The sequence below is a fragment of the Phalaenopsis equestris genome, unplaced genomic scaffold (genome assembly GCF_001263595.1).
Source record: "Phalaenopsis equestris unplaced genomic scaffold, ASM126359v1 Scaffold215404, whole genome shotgun sequence".
NCBI classification, from domain to species: domain Eukaryota; kingdom Viridiplantae; phylum Streptophyta; class Magnoliopsida; order Asparagales; family Orchidaceae; genus Phalaenopsis; species Phalaenopsis equestris.
The window spans coordinates 25,886-40,749 of record NW_018234107.1 but is presented as its reverse complement, the minus strand read 5'-3'; the positions used below and the strand labels follow the sequence as shown (position 1 = coordinate 40,749).

The 14,864-nt window shown below is 38.9% G+C and overlaps 1 protein-coding gene across 2 annotated transcripts in view; it reads right to left on the bottom strand.

Annotated features, from left to right (window-relative positions):
- The window catches only part of LOC110037116 (UPF0047 protein YjbQ-like), a 42,652-nt gene that overhangs the window by 13,939 nt on the left and 13,849 nt on the right, over positions 1 to 14,864 (bottom strand). Inside the window, exon 5 of one of the 2 annotated variants that reach the window (XR_002295292.1) lies at positions 2,834 to 3,285. The exons of the other annotated variant lie outside the window; for it this stretch is intronic. The gene's annotated coding sequence lies outside the window, so the exon portion shown is untranslated. The remainder of the gene's footprint in view (positions 1 to 2,833; positions 3,286 to 14,864) is intronic. 2 annotated transcript variants of the gene reach the window in all.

The window sequence follows — 14,864 nt, the reverse complement described above, 5'->3', positions numbered from 1 at the left end:
TCCTTACTGCGTGGTTTGCTCATATAATATAATTTACAGGGAATTTAAATAAATTTGCAGAAAAAAATGAGAAAACAATAATTCTAGTGTAAAAAATAGCAAAACGAATCGTGACAGCAGCTAAAAACTCCAAACAGGTGATCCTGAGGCTTCCTACAACTCCGGACAGCAGCTAGGAACTTCCAACGGTGATCCTAAGGCTTCCTACAACTCCGGGCGGAAACTAGCAAGCTCACACGGTGATCCTACGACCTCCCACGGCTCCGGATATCAACTAGCAAGCTCACACGGTGATCCTACGATCTCCTACGGTTCCGGGCAGCAACTAGCAAGCTTACACGGTGATCATACGACCTCCTACAGCTCCGGGCAGCAACTACAAAACTCTCAATGGTTCTCAATAAATCCAAGCAGCAGCTTACAAGTCCAAACAGCCAACTACAACACCAGACAACGCCTAATGAGCTCCAAACAGCTAACTACAGCACCAGACAGCACTTAATTAGCTATAAACAACACTTAATTAGCTCCAAGCAGCCATCTGCAGGACTAGACAACACTTTTAAGGCAAGACAACAGCTTACTACTCCCAACAGTCATTTAAATGTCCCAAGCAGAAATTATAAAACATCCTCGGAACAAATAACAGCATCGAGCATGGGCGACCCCCCGCCACCCGTGTTTTTAAAGGCTCCAAACCGCAAGTATGACAGTCCCCAACGAAGTGAATAAATTCTAAGCATGAAAAGATGTCCTTCAAGTTAAGAAACAGAGGTACTTCTTTTGTAAAATTAAGGATTTGGGTGGTATAGATGTAAGGTTTAAGTTTTGGACATGCAAAAAATATAAGAATTGTGTGGCGTGCATGTAAACTTTCCTCAAGTCTAAATTGCAAAACAACGCAAAGTTGACAACAACTTCCAATTCCAAAAATCATAAAGCAATGTAAAGCTAGCTGCATTGTTTCTCAAAATATCTGAGTCATAAAGCAAAAGAAAGAAAATTAATTGATGCTTCCCAAATAAGCATAAACTAATTATAACCCTTAACAATTAGATACAACTTGAAGCAGGTGCTCAATTAAATGTTCAATCTTTTCAAAGCAATTTTATGCATGTAATTGTGAGGTAAGAGTGCATTCAACAATTAAAAAATGAATCTAAAAATGAATCCAACAATTAAAAAATGAATCCAACGACTGAATGCTAGCTCAGCCGTAGACTCCAACTTCTGCAAACTATAGGTAGATTTGGTGTTTAAATTCATCCAGAATTTTCTATGTTAACGTTCTTTTCAACTTTGCATAAGATAATCATGAATAACAATTTTATATAACTTTTTACACAAAACAATTCCTCATTCATGATGATATAAAACTATGATGATGTAAAACAGTGAATAGTAGCTCACATAGCAAGAAACTCTCTAACTGTGATAATCACATTTTAATCCATCCTCTTTTCTTTCTAAGAAAAAGAGTCCACGTTCAAGATTCAAATGTAGGGAAGCTCATAAAAATAATCAAAGCAATTAGTACAAGGCTAATGTTGATGTGAGTTTAATCGGTATGAAGGAATATCTTAAACAACCAGCTGATTATTAGATTTGGGATAAGGCTTACCGATAAGTAGCACAAACCTAGGACTGCAGTAAAGGATGCCGGAAAAGCTTCTGTGTGAGGAGGCAAGTGTGAGGGCGCTTCGGTCGAGAATGGGGAGCAGAGCCGAGGAAGGTGAGCAAGAGTTTCAATCGGGGAAGAAAGTCGAGCGAGGGTTTCTAGAAAGGGAGTCTGATGGTTTCGGTGTTGAGAGAAAGGAGGCGGGATCGAGAGGGGAGCTCGGGAGAGGAAGAGGAGGAAGGCGAGCGGGAGAGAGGAGCTGTCGAGTGGGAGGAGCACGAGCGGGAGAGAAAAGCACAGATCACAGAGGGAGAGCGTGATCAAGCTAAGGAGTTGAATATGTCGGGCGAGGAAGTAGCGACCAAAGCTCGGTCGCGCGCGAGAAGGAAGGCAAGCGGGAGAGAGTAGCTGTCGAAAGCAGAGGGGAGGGAGAGCGAGAGCGGGATCAAGTGGAGGAGCGAGCGCGAGCGGAGAAGGGAGCAGGGGAGGTCGAATAGGAAGAAGGCGAGCGGGGAAGCTAAATTTCTTTCTACGTGAAGTAGCGGGAGTAGAGCTGGGGAGGAGCGGGAGCCAAATAATACGAATTTGAAAGACCTCGCCACTTGTATAAGTGAACTTTCAAAATATCCGTTACAGGTGATTCGGCGGGGAATTGAATAGTTTCCATGCGCAAAGAAGTTTTATTTGGCAAATGATATTCTTCAATTAAATTTAATTAATGTGAAATTAAATGGTTGATTTGAAATTTAAATTTTGAAATTTGAAATAACCGAGCCGAACCCAACACGAGTGAAACTCGAGTTGAACTTGGGTTGAGCCATGGCCCGCGCCCTGCTAATTAAAAAAATGCGCATCGATTTTTGTGCTAATTGCTCGCACGTGAAATCATAGTGACGGGCAAGTCAATTCATGTCAAAATCATGTGTGGTGCGATGTGTGCGCAAAATGCAACGTTAGTGAGAATTCGAGTCGCAAGAGGTTTACTTAGGGCTGCTCCTAATGATGTAAGAACTCAACTCGAGTCTCATATGTTAGTTCTAACCAACTCAGCAAAATGCCGAGGATTCGGGATCGCCCATGCGAGGCATGAGGGAGTGACGAGGTAGCTCAAATTTTCTAAATGGTGTGGGTCTGGATTCTAGTTCTCTAAGAGAGTCAAACAAGTAAAACCTAAGGCTAGACCCTAGGCTTTAAGAAGAGAAATAAAGACCTCACCCAAAAATGAGGTCAAGAACAAGCTCGTGCCATGCGCAGAAGCACGAGAGATCTCGACTTTCTTCTTCCCCGCCACCTGCGTCCATAGCTCAAACTTAGACTACGCAGTGGTAGACTGGCTAGCATTACTGCTGTCAATGCTCAGGATCTAGGAGATCAACTGCCTCTCTCGGAGCTGCTCGAACTCCTACATAATAAAAGTCAATTATTAATTATCATTTTAAACATTACGAGTCAAAAAAAAACGTGAAAAAATCAATTTTTTTTATCTGTTAGGCAGGAAGTCGAATCTGTGCGGGAGAAAATTCAAGTGTGGCATCTACAACAGGTGGGAAAGCAGCAACAGGTGTGGAAGAAGGCATGCCATTCTTCCTGCTCTTGTAAGTATTCGCTATATTGCAAAGAACATGCGGTTGCTAAGGTGGCTGATCGCCAGTACCACCTGTGGCCATCTGCAGCAGGACTAACAACACAAATAAAAGGAGGAATGTGCCAAATCTAAACAAGAAACATATCGTAACTACATCTAAAAGAAAAATGAAAAACAGGAAAGGTATGTCATAGGTAGAAAAAGCAAACAAAAAGTTCAATTTTTACATTTGCTAAGCGCACTAGTCCATGATATATTACAAAAAGTTCAATAATTGTTTGTAGTGTCAAATGAGTATATTACAACGATCACTTGGGGTCATTGTCATCGATGTTGATCCTTCTATAGCTAAGTGTCACTAGTCCATTGGTTGAAGGACCTCCACTTCATATTTGTTATTTCTTAGAATTCCATAACGATTATGATTGATCTGCTCCAAGAAGCATTAGAATATGTAATTTTGAGGAGAATATTCTTAACAAATTTTCTTTACCATGGTGATGAAAAAAGATTCCTTCTATATCACCATCATTTCGAACAAGGCCCGATGCATATAATTTCTGTCGTTTTACTTGATAATTGTCATGACTTGGTAGTCAATTCAAAAGGATGATCCTAAGTAATGGGCTTAAAGCTATGAAGATAGTAGTTTACTCATTTAAAGCCCGCTAATTGGATGCTAAGTCTAATATTAATGAGAATTGAAATCCCATTTCAATATTTAATTATCTTAAGTTTACTTTGAAAATTGAAATTGAGAGTGCCTAATAGTGAACAAGGTTTGATATCTAAGAATTGTCTTAATTGGCAGTAGAAAAGATGAACATAATTAATTGATAAAAAATTTTAAACACTTTAGGCCCTACTTTAACTCTGAGCATTAAAATCTCTAATGACTTTGGACTTACCCTTTGGGGTACCCATTCATATAATTGTCAAATGAAATGTTAAGCGACTAACTTCATTTCTTGGGATAGTTGTAATATCAAGGTTCACTGAGTAATAGGGTAATTTTAATTCAACTTTGGGATAATTAACGGAACAATATAATATGTTCAAAATGAACTCGAAACATTTCAAAAGATCTTTAATGTGATTTAGGGTCATTCCCCAAACACTTTGGAATCTCTTGGATATTTTGAAGGACAAATTGAACTTGTTATATTTTGTTCTAGAAAATCATCCACTAAGATCTTTTGAGACTCACTAAGTAGTGGTTTGAAGGTTCAGTAGCTACACCTTCATCTACTCTTGCGATTTATTTAAATTCTTATAAAATTATGTACATGTTGCAAAAGCTAATCTTTTAGCGGGAATGCCAGCCGAGAAGATTACAGGTACGTTTTTACAATGTTATTTAATTTCTACATAACGATTATGATTGATTTGTTCCAAGAAACATTAGAATATGTAATTTTGAGGAGAATATTCTTAACAAATTTTCTTTACCATGGTGATGAAAAAAGATTCCTTCTATATCACCATCATTTCTTTACCATGCATATATTCCTTGACTTCAACCAACCAACATGAATTCCACTAATAAGTAAATAAATACCTAACTCATAAAATTCAATTTATACATAGACATACCGCATTACCTATGCATTTAATTCATACATTTCACTCAATTCTTATGTACATACAAACATGACACCTAAAGTCCAATATTTATATGCATACCATTGAACTCTTATCCATATAAATACCTAGCTAACACCAAAACTTCAATTGATACCTACATACCATAGTATATATATAATATATGATGGCGTCGGTGGCTGGCTGCTCCACTAGGGCTTCGCCCGATGGCGATTCCCTGATATGATCTTTGGCTTTCCGAAAATTCTTCTCTCACTCGACAAGGATTTTTGCGTTCGTTTTCCGCGATCGTCGACAATGACGTAGGGATTCTGCGACTTTGTTTGCGCCAGCTTCTACGTCGAGCGTCGACCTCGTCGAGCTGCAAGTTCTGTGGCTCGTCTTTCTGCGTCGGCGTCAAGTTTTTGCATCTTTCCTTCATTTTCGACGCTTCTTTTGTTTGTGTCTACGTCAGTGCTTCTCTCCAACCTGATCTTTTGCTTTGTTTCTGCGTCTTTCTTTCTCTACAGCCCGACGCAAGTTTCTCGCTGCAAGTGACAGCTGGTTGTTCTGATGACACTTCCTTCTTCTTCTGTTGAACTAGCAAATGCTTCCTTTGCCCACGTGGTGGGAAACACTTAGGTGGAGTCCGCAGTGGTATTCCCCTCAAACTATAAGGAATGTCGCGATGGCACAGATGATTGTCCTTTTGTTAAGAATGGAAGTAGAAAAGGTGGGAAAGCAGCAATTTTTTTCTCTGAATGAGAAATTTCTACCCTGACAGAAAAATTTAAGTTTGCTCTCATTGGAAAATTTCAGTGGGGACGCACACCTATGGAGGTTATCAGAAAAAGCGTAGATGATCTTAAGCCAGTTGGCAAGGAAGTTAAAAGTGGGACTCACGGATGCGAGACATGTGTTGATTGAACTAACAGTGGCTGAAGACTACACCCAAATTTTTTCTAAGAAATATCTTAATGTCGCAGACAAATCAATGAAGTTACTCAAGTGGTCTCCTGATTTCGACCCAAATCATGAAACTCCCACTGTATTGGTATGGTTTAGTTTACCTAGTCTCAAGCGGCATTTTTTTCACCATCAGGTTATCTACTCTATTGGGTCATCCTAGGGTCATCCTAGGGTTCTTGGGAATTCTTTAAAGCTAGATCTGCCTACTTTCAACCTAACCAGACCCTCGGTGGCCAGAATACTTGTTGAAAGGGATATTACTCTATCGGATGTTACTGAAGTCTGGATGGGCACAACCCATAATGGATATTGGCAATAAATCGTCTTGGAACACAGACCCCCATATTGTACTCACTGTAAGATGTTTGGTTATATCCTTGATAAATGATACAAGCTCCATCCTAATTTGAAAACTAAGGTTCAAGTGAAAAAGGATAGGTATAACCCCACTGCTCTGGACATTGTCGTTCCACCTGTAGAGAATACCACCAGACATGTGGTGTATGTTGCCCTTGAGGACCCCGCTCATGACACTGTTGTTACTGTTACTGCGAGGGATGTGATGTTGGCACCTTCAAACCTCATAGAAAACAATGCTGATGGACTATTACCTACAAATGAAAGTGTTCAGACTGATAATCAGGAGAGTCTCGCAGCTCCACTTCTTCAAGAAGTATCCCGTGTAGAGGCAACTCATACTTCACATATGCTAGAACCTATTGTGGGTACTATGGTTTGTATTCCTTCTGCTTTAGCTCTACCACCCCATCAGACTAATTCTTCGGAAGAGAAATGACAGGTCTATTCCAAGAGGAAGAATAAGAATGGAGGCAGACTCCAGCTCGGGAACATATTGAATAATACATTGGTTACTTCTGACAATGGCAATCATCTTACCAACTTACTAGTTTGCTCCTTTCCTAGAACTAGAGGCAGAGGCAAGACAAAATTGGGTCGCTCTCTAGCCACCTCATACTATATATTTCGACACTGTTAGATTTTTTATTTATCTAATGTATTTTTCTGTTTTTTCTAATTTTGGAACTATTTGTGATTTTTTTAGTGGGCAGTGTGCCATGTTTGGGCCCTCCCACACTTTGTATCTGTATCTTCCTTTCTACTTAATATATTAGCCTCTTTGGGCTTTCAAATAAAAAAAAAGATATATATATATATATGTATATATATTTATATATTTATTTATATGTATATAACTCAAATCTTATGTATGTACAAACCTAGCACCTAAACTGTAATACCCTTGAACTCTTACGTATATACATAGCTAATACCAAAACATCAATTTATACATACCACAAAACATAGCCAAAACTAACATACATATCACTAAATTCTTATATATGTACAAAACCTAACACCCAAACTTCAATTTGTACATGCACAGCACATTACCTATGCCAAAAGGCCCATTTCCTTTCTCAAAAAATAAAATTAAATAGATTGGCACAAATAGAATTACCCTCCTCAATGTTTTCTGATTGGAGCGAAGTGGAAGGATGAGAAATACAATAGTTTTGGTAGTGTCTGTGAGATGCCACCGTCAATACCTTCCCAAATAGCTCCAATGGCGGTTATATCGCGATGGCTCGTTTGGGAAGACGATGGTTTTGAGTAAAACCGTGAGGGAGACGAAAAGGGGAGAGCAAGGGTTTCGGGCATAAGAGAAGAGCGCGAAGACAAGAAATGAAATTTAGGTGTACGGGTTGAGTAAAGTAGGTCATTTGCGTCGAATTTTTGTCGAATTTGGGTCATATTAGTTCAACGCTAACAGACACACTTTGCGCCAAATTAGGTCATTTGTGTCGCTTAGACGCAAATTCAATGCTAATCTGGTCGCAATTCTATACACACTTTTCATCGTTTTCATAATATTTTTTCCATCAAATGTTTAGACGCAAATTGAATGCAAAATCCGACACAAATATTGAAAAGTATTATTCGCCGCTACCAACCGCAAATCTGACGCTAATATTTGTGTAAGGTAAAATCTGACGAAAATATCGAACGCTAACTCCAGCTTCTCCTGTAGTGATAGATGAAGGGATCGTGCTCTCCCAGCCCATCATGCATATTGCCAGTGGCTAGACCACTATAGGTATAGGAGACCCATGTGGTTTCGGTCCAATGTTATCGAGAGAGTTGTTGAAGAATCATCATGACCACCATTTCTTCTGCTAGCTCTGCATGGGGTTCATTTCGTTAGAGGGGACAAAGCTCCTCAAGATGTCGCAAGGCATCACGATCATACCGTTCAAACTCCAAGATAATGAGGCATTTGGAGGATATGTCTTTGGAGATATACGACGACAGCATTCAGACTCAGTATTATGCAGGCCAGGACCAGCGGCAGCACAGATACCTGCATCATTGCATTCAGAAGGAGTAGAGTCGCTCTCATTTGTGACATTTCCAAATGTGCCACCCTTCGATCTTTATGTTCCAGAGGACGACGAAATAGAGGAGACCGAAAGTGATTAAGTGACTTTGGCATTTTTGTGTGCTTGCACCCTTCTTGTGGGTGGAGTATAGCCCAGGTGGTTGTGTCAGTGGTTTGGACGACTTTTTTATTATTGAGTGTTGTATCATGTATTCGTGTGTTGTTGTCTATGTTGATCTTACTTAACTAGTTTTTATAGAGGGACAACTGCATTGTTATCTGACTACTAGTGTGAATATTAGTTCTATTTTGTGTGTTGTTGTCCCTGTTGATTGCCTTTGACTTGTTAAATTGTACATTTTTGAGCTAGATATGTTAGTGAGATTTTTAGTCTGCAACACTTTCTGACCTCTTTTTTTGGATGATAATATCTGTTGAGTTCTTGTACTGTATTTTCTAAGATTGATGTAACTATTGCATTTTCTTTTTCTTGCACTTACCTGCTTTTATTTAGTTTACATGACTTCGTGTCACTCATGTTTTGGAAAAAAACAAGTTTAGGGGAAATTGTATATTTTTACAAACCTGAAAGAAGTTCACATAACTCAATAAATGATTAAATGACAATAAGGTAACTCCTACTAGGAATTCTAATAAATTCAAACTGTTTCTCAAAGTTCTTTTAAAAAAAGGATAAATGTCACTTAGGAAAGATTAACCTTAATAATTTCATAATGAGGTTTTAGAATTCAAAACTTCCAATTGCACTTAAGAAAATCTCAATATTATTAAAAAGGTGTAATTAAAATATTAACAAATCAAAGATGTTTATAAGTATTTTTTAGTTTATTTTAACCAATTTAATATTGTATTAATTTTTTTTTAATTGAAAGGATAACAGAAAGATGTGACATTAAGTAATCATTTTGTGAGGTTTATTGTTTAAGGAACATTAACTTCCTTCACATTTAAAATAAAATAAGAAAAAATATTGTCAACTAGATATAGTAATTTTCAGAAGAAATAGAAAGAAAAAGAAAAGAAAAGGAGAAAAAGAGAATGAAGAAAAAGATTAAGTCAAAAACTAAAAACCCTTAGAAAGAAGTTTGAGGTTGACACAACAAAATTAAGGAAAAAAAAGGAAACAGAAGAGTGTCTAGTAGAGCTTAAGTGAATAAGCTTTTTCATTATTCTTTAATGAAGCCACTTTAAGGTTATCTTCAAGGAAAAAGTTAATGTAGTATTAAGTTGGTTAGTCCACTGAGATTACTTAAAAAATATTCGAGGTTAGTTGAAATATTTTAAACATTACCAATTAAAGAATCTTTAGGATTTTCTAAGGGAAGAATGAATGGAATTAAGGAAAAGACCAGGTTATTAATTATTAAGAATAATTGATCCTGAAATGACATTTAAACAATTTTACTTGACTTTCATAAACAAGCTAATAGTTTAAAAATCTACTGGAGTGTCTATTATTCTCATGGGGCTCCAACTGAGCTATGAGGTTAATTAACAGCAAGTAATGGGAGAAGTTTGAAAGCATTGATATACGTCAATATTATGTGGTTTCAACTGCGTTTTACTCTGCATTTTACTTGTTATTTTTAATAATTTATAACAGATTTACACTTGAAAAAGGTTTTTGTTTATGTTTTGTAGGTCACAGGTGTGAGATACAGGCATTTTGAAATGAGAAAAACTAACTTAAAAGCGGCCTAAAGTAGTATCACCACGCCTAAAAGCAGTGCAACCACGCTAAATTATCGACACCAGCAGTGTGACCATGCCACCATCCAGCTTGACCGCGCCTGAAATTTAGAAAAGTGGCATGAACAAGTTGGGATCGGGCATGACCACGCCACCTGATTTAGAAGGCTGGTGTGACTACACCATTTTTCGACGTGACCACGCCAATGGAGCAAGAAATCAATTTAGAAAGAAATTTTCTTACAAAATTCATGAATAAAGCTATATAAACTCTTTTGAATAGGAATGGAGATCCGGGACGGCTGGTGCTCAAAAAATGAGACATTTTGAGAGAGCTCTTCCCTTAGGTTTTCTTCCTCTCCTTGGATTGAAACCTTTAGGGGCTAAGTTTCCACATCTTTTATCTTGTGATTTCTTGAAAGAGCTTTGTATGAGAGGGAGAGATTCTACTCTTATGCAGAAGATAAGCTTTTCTTGTAAGTTTAACATTTCTTTGTGTCTTGCAATGAAGATCTGCATAGTTTTCTTATCTATGGTTTTCTCGACAATTCATGGTAAAACTCTTTTCCGTGGCTTTATGATATAGAGTTAGTGGTATTATTGTGGTAGTCCGAGAAGTTTTTATCGTAGTGTTTCTCTGTGCTTTCATGGCCTTATGATGTCGGTTAACCTTTTGGATTTCATTTACAATAAAATTTTTATAGCTCAATTCATGAATTTGGTATGAAATATCCTTCCAAAAATGATTTCCCGCTCCGTTGGCGTGGTCACGCCAGCCTTCTAAATCGGGAAACGCGGTCATGCTTGATCTCGGCGTGGTCACGTCAATTATCTGAATATCAGGCATGGTCACGCCGGATGGTGGCATGGACACGGCTCTTTAGGCCACTTTTAAGTTAATTTTTCTCATTCCAAAATACCCGTATCTTATACATGTAACCTGCAGAACATCAACAAAAAATTTTCTCAAGCGAAAATTTATGATAAATTAATAAAAAAGCAGGATAAAGGTAGAGTAAAACACTGGTAATATCACGTAATATTGATGTGTCATGCGGCACATCAGGCAATGCAGAATTTGACATGTGGCCAAACCAGAGGGAGCAAAATGCAGGACTATACACTCCATTATCAGTATCAAGGACCCGGTAGATGGATGTTACCATGGATCTTGTAATGGGTCTTCCGAGAACACATTGGAACAAAGATTTTGTGATGGTGGTGGTGGACAGAATATTGAAGATGGCACAATTCGTACTCTGCCATCGGACACTGGATGCATCACATGTAGCTGACTTGTACTTTAGGAAGCTCATGAGACTACACAAAATACTCAAGAACATTACTTCTAATAGAGATATAAAGTTTATGAGCCACTTCTGGAGGACCCTATAGGGGAAACTTAACACTAGTTTTAATTCAGCTCAGCAGCTCATCTACAAATAGACAGTCAGACAAACGTGGTGAATGGGAGTCTAGGTAACCTTCTGAGATTCTTTGTGGAGAAGAATATTAAGCAGTAGGATCTAATCCTAGCATAAGCCGAATTTGCTTATAACAGGTCTGTGAGTTAGACCATGGGATACACCTATTTGAGATCGTGTATGGCCGCAACCCACTCACTCCACTTGACATGGTACCTAACGCGTGAGCTTAATGGGACACGGTACTGTAGCTGCTATAGTACTGCGGTCCTCTTTTTTCCTATTTGATCCCTTGCCTTTTTTCCATTCCCTTCCTAATTCTATTTCATTCATATTCTAATTCATTTCTATTTTATCTATTAGCTATTATATATGTGTGGTTTTGTGTACTAAGGGCTAGCTTTTGATTAATTTCAGATTTTTTATTTCTGTTAGAACAATCGTCGGCATCTTTTGTCTCTTTCAAGGGTTGTATCTGAGGGATTGAGTGATGCTCGAGTTGTATCTCTGTTGAGGTGGCGATAAATCTTCCTCCTATTCCCTTCCACATCCTCCCACACCTCTCCCTGCCACCATACCTCGCTTAAGCCGCCCACAATGGCACTCAGTTTACTATTTTATACAGTCCTCAGTCTGTCAGCCACCTTCCCCTCTCTTCCTGTGTTGTTGCCACCCAAACTGCACCTCCCTCCGGACCGCTGCCACCCAGGACAACCAAGGAACACCTCTTTCCAGCTGTCCAGCCGCAATCCACCCCAACTCCTTGCTATCATCACCCAGGATAGCCTCCTACTTATCCCTGCTTTTATACACCTTCCCCTTGCTACCAACAACATTTATTGGCAGCTGCCACCCCCGCTAGTAATTTCGATCCACCTAGCCGACATTCACTACCCTTGGGATACACTTTAGTGGTATTTGCGTCTGTAGTTTCATATTTGTTATCAATTATTTATTGTTTGAAGAGTCATCGTTGTAACCCTATTTGAATTCAGCAAAAAGATTTATATTTCTATTATTGTTTGTGTTAACTCTGATATCATATCTAACCTAACCTTAGTTCTACCCTAGGGTTTCCTAGCATCCGCCCCTACCCAAGTCACCTCCACCAAAAATTTTGATTCCTGCCACCCACCAAACCATAGCCAAAAACATAACCCTAATTTTCCATAGCTGACTTTCAAAATCAACAACCTAAAATTAATTTTTATTCAACTTCAATTATTTTTATGCTCCTTCTTTCACCTCTGAACCCTAAATCCTAACCATATCACTAAGAAGATACATGCTCGAGCCTACTTGTGAAGAGATAACTCGAGAGATATGCCAACTTCAGCAGAAGCTTACAGACATAGAGGATGAAACCCAAGGGGAGATTACCTCTACCGGAATCTGGTGAATCGAAGGGGAGCGAGAGACGAGAGTCAGAATCCCTTATATATGGAAAAGGTTAGTGAAGCAGAAGACCCCGCCACGACGCTTTGGAGTCCAGTATCAGAAGAGGTCAAGAGAAGAGTCGGCATATGAAGAACGGGAGAATCTGAAGATGAAGCGTGAGCTCTAGCGCATGTTCCTATCAGCTTAATAAAGGCAGAAGATTCAGACTCTAGCTTCAGAAGTTGAGAAACCACATCACCGAATGATCACCAAGTCTTACTGACAGCACTCAACCTCAGGGTCTTGCAGCCAGATTACACCCAGGAGAATATCCAAGCTGGCCCCGTTAGAGAAAACGCTGAGTTAGAGTGGAGAATAAGTCAAACCAATCTGCATCCCTAAATCACTCCTAACCAGAAAGTGTTCCAAGTGCCACGGACTTCTGCATGTTAAATCAGGTTGCACAACCACGAGGGTGATTTGTTTCATTGAGCAAGTCATTCTAAAAAAATACGGTAATAACACAATAAATACTGAAGACGACGATGACACAAAGGAGGATCAACTTCCAGTTGAGGATGAAAAGTTACACAAATTTTTAGATGAGCCCGTGGGAGAGATTCCAACCAACTTCACGATAAGTGTTCAAGGCAGTCTTAAGTTCGAGGAGCTGACACCAGAGGCATGGCAACCCAAGGTAAGAGAAATCTATTGATGCATAGACTCATTCCTAAGTTGCCCCTACTGATAGAGGTCCGACACGTCAGAAATGGGGTCATTTTGTGCCATATCAAAAAGGTTTCGTTAAGTTATTCAGATGTTAGAGTCAATTCAGCATGGTGCCCATTATCAGATGTCCATACAAGAGAAATGAAACCTGGCCTTGAAGCTTTCTTAGGAGCTTGATGGGAAAAAAAATTCTTCAATGGGATCCAAGCCCTATCAGTGGAGAAGAAGACTCTCCTGAGTGGTTGTTAGTGAGAGTAATGCAGCTTACCACAGATTTCACCTCAAATTAATTTCTCCTCAAATATTGGTTTATCATCTACATTCAGCTGAGCACGAGAAATTGAAGAAGAAAGTTTCAGACTTAAGGACTCAAAAAGTTACATTACGGGAACCTACATATATATGCAGCTCCAGCTTATATTATGCCAAGAGAGAATGCATATTTATTCTATCAAGATGTGTTGTGTAATGATAACACCTACATGATCGACCTCCCGAGGGATTGCAATAAGTCTATTACCACCAATGTGGCAAACTTTATCATGTACTACAAAGAACCAGAAGTTTCGACGAATGAAGTCGAAACTGCCCCAACTACGTGAGATTGACGCGAGAGCTTAACGGATCTCGGTATTGTAGCTGCTACAGTACCGCGGTCATTTTTTCCCTATTTGATCGCTTGCCTTTTTCTATTTCCTTTCTAATTCAATTTTCTTCATATTCTAATTCCTTCCTATTTGATCTATTAGCTATTATATATTGTGTTTTGCTTGCTTAGGGTTGACTTTTGATTAATTCCAAATTTCATATTTCTCTCAGGATAGCCCTTGGAGTGGTGTTTTGGGTTAACTACGGCATCCCGATCCTAAAACTCTTTTCCGCTAGTCATCCCGATCCACCTAGCCGACCTCCACCACCCTTGGGATACCCTTTAGTGGTGTTCGCGTGTGTTGTTTTATGTTTATTATCATTTATTTCATATTTAAAGAGGCATCATTGTAACCCTATTTCAATTCAGCAATAATATTTCTATTTCTATTGTGATTTGGCTTAACTAAGGCATCCGTACAACTTCCAATATCAGAGATTAGTGAAGAGGTTGAGGAGAGGGCGCAAGGGATTCATGAGTTACACAAAGAGGTGGAAAAGGTGATCAACAAGCAGAACTGCAAGTATCAGACACATGCAAAATAAAAGGTTGAAGAAAGAAAGGTTTCCATGAGATTCTTCATGAACCTCAAGCCCATAGCTGAAGGACCTTTTAGGATTCTCAAGAACTTGAACGACTGTGCCTACAAGATCGACCTACCAGGAGACTAATATTTTTGGTACTTTCAACATAACAAATTTGAGTGCATGCTACGAGGAACCAAAAACTTCTATGAATGATGTCAAAACTCAACCAATCTCGAGAGACAGAGGTAGGGCTCAACCCAGGTTGAACCAGCAAGGGAGGTTGAATCAGTTCAGCAG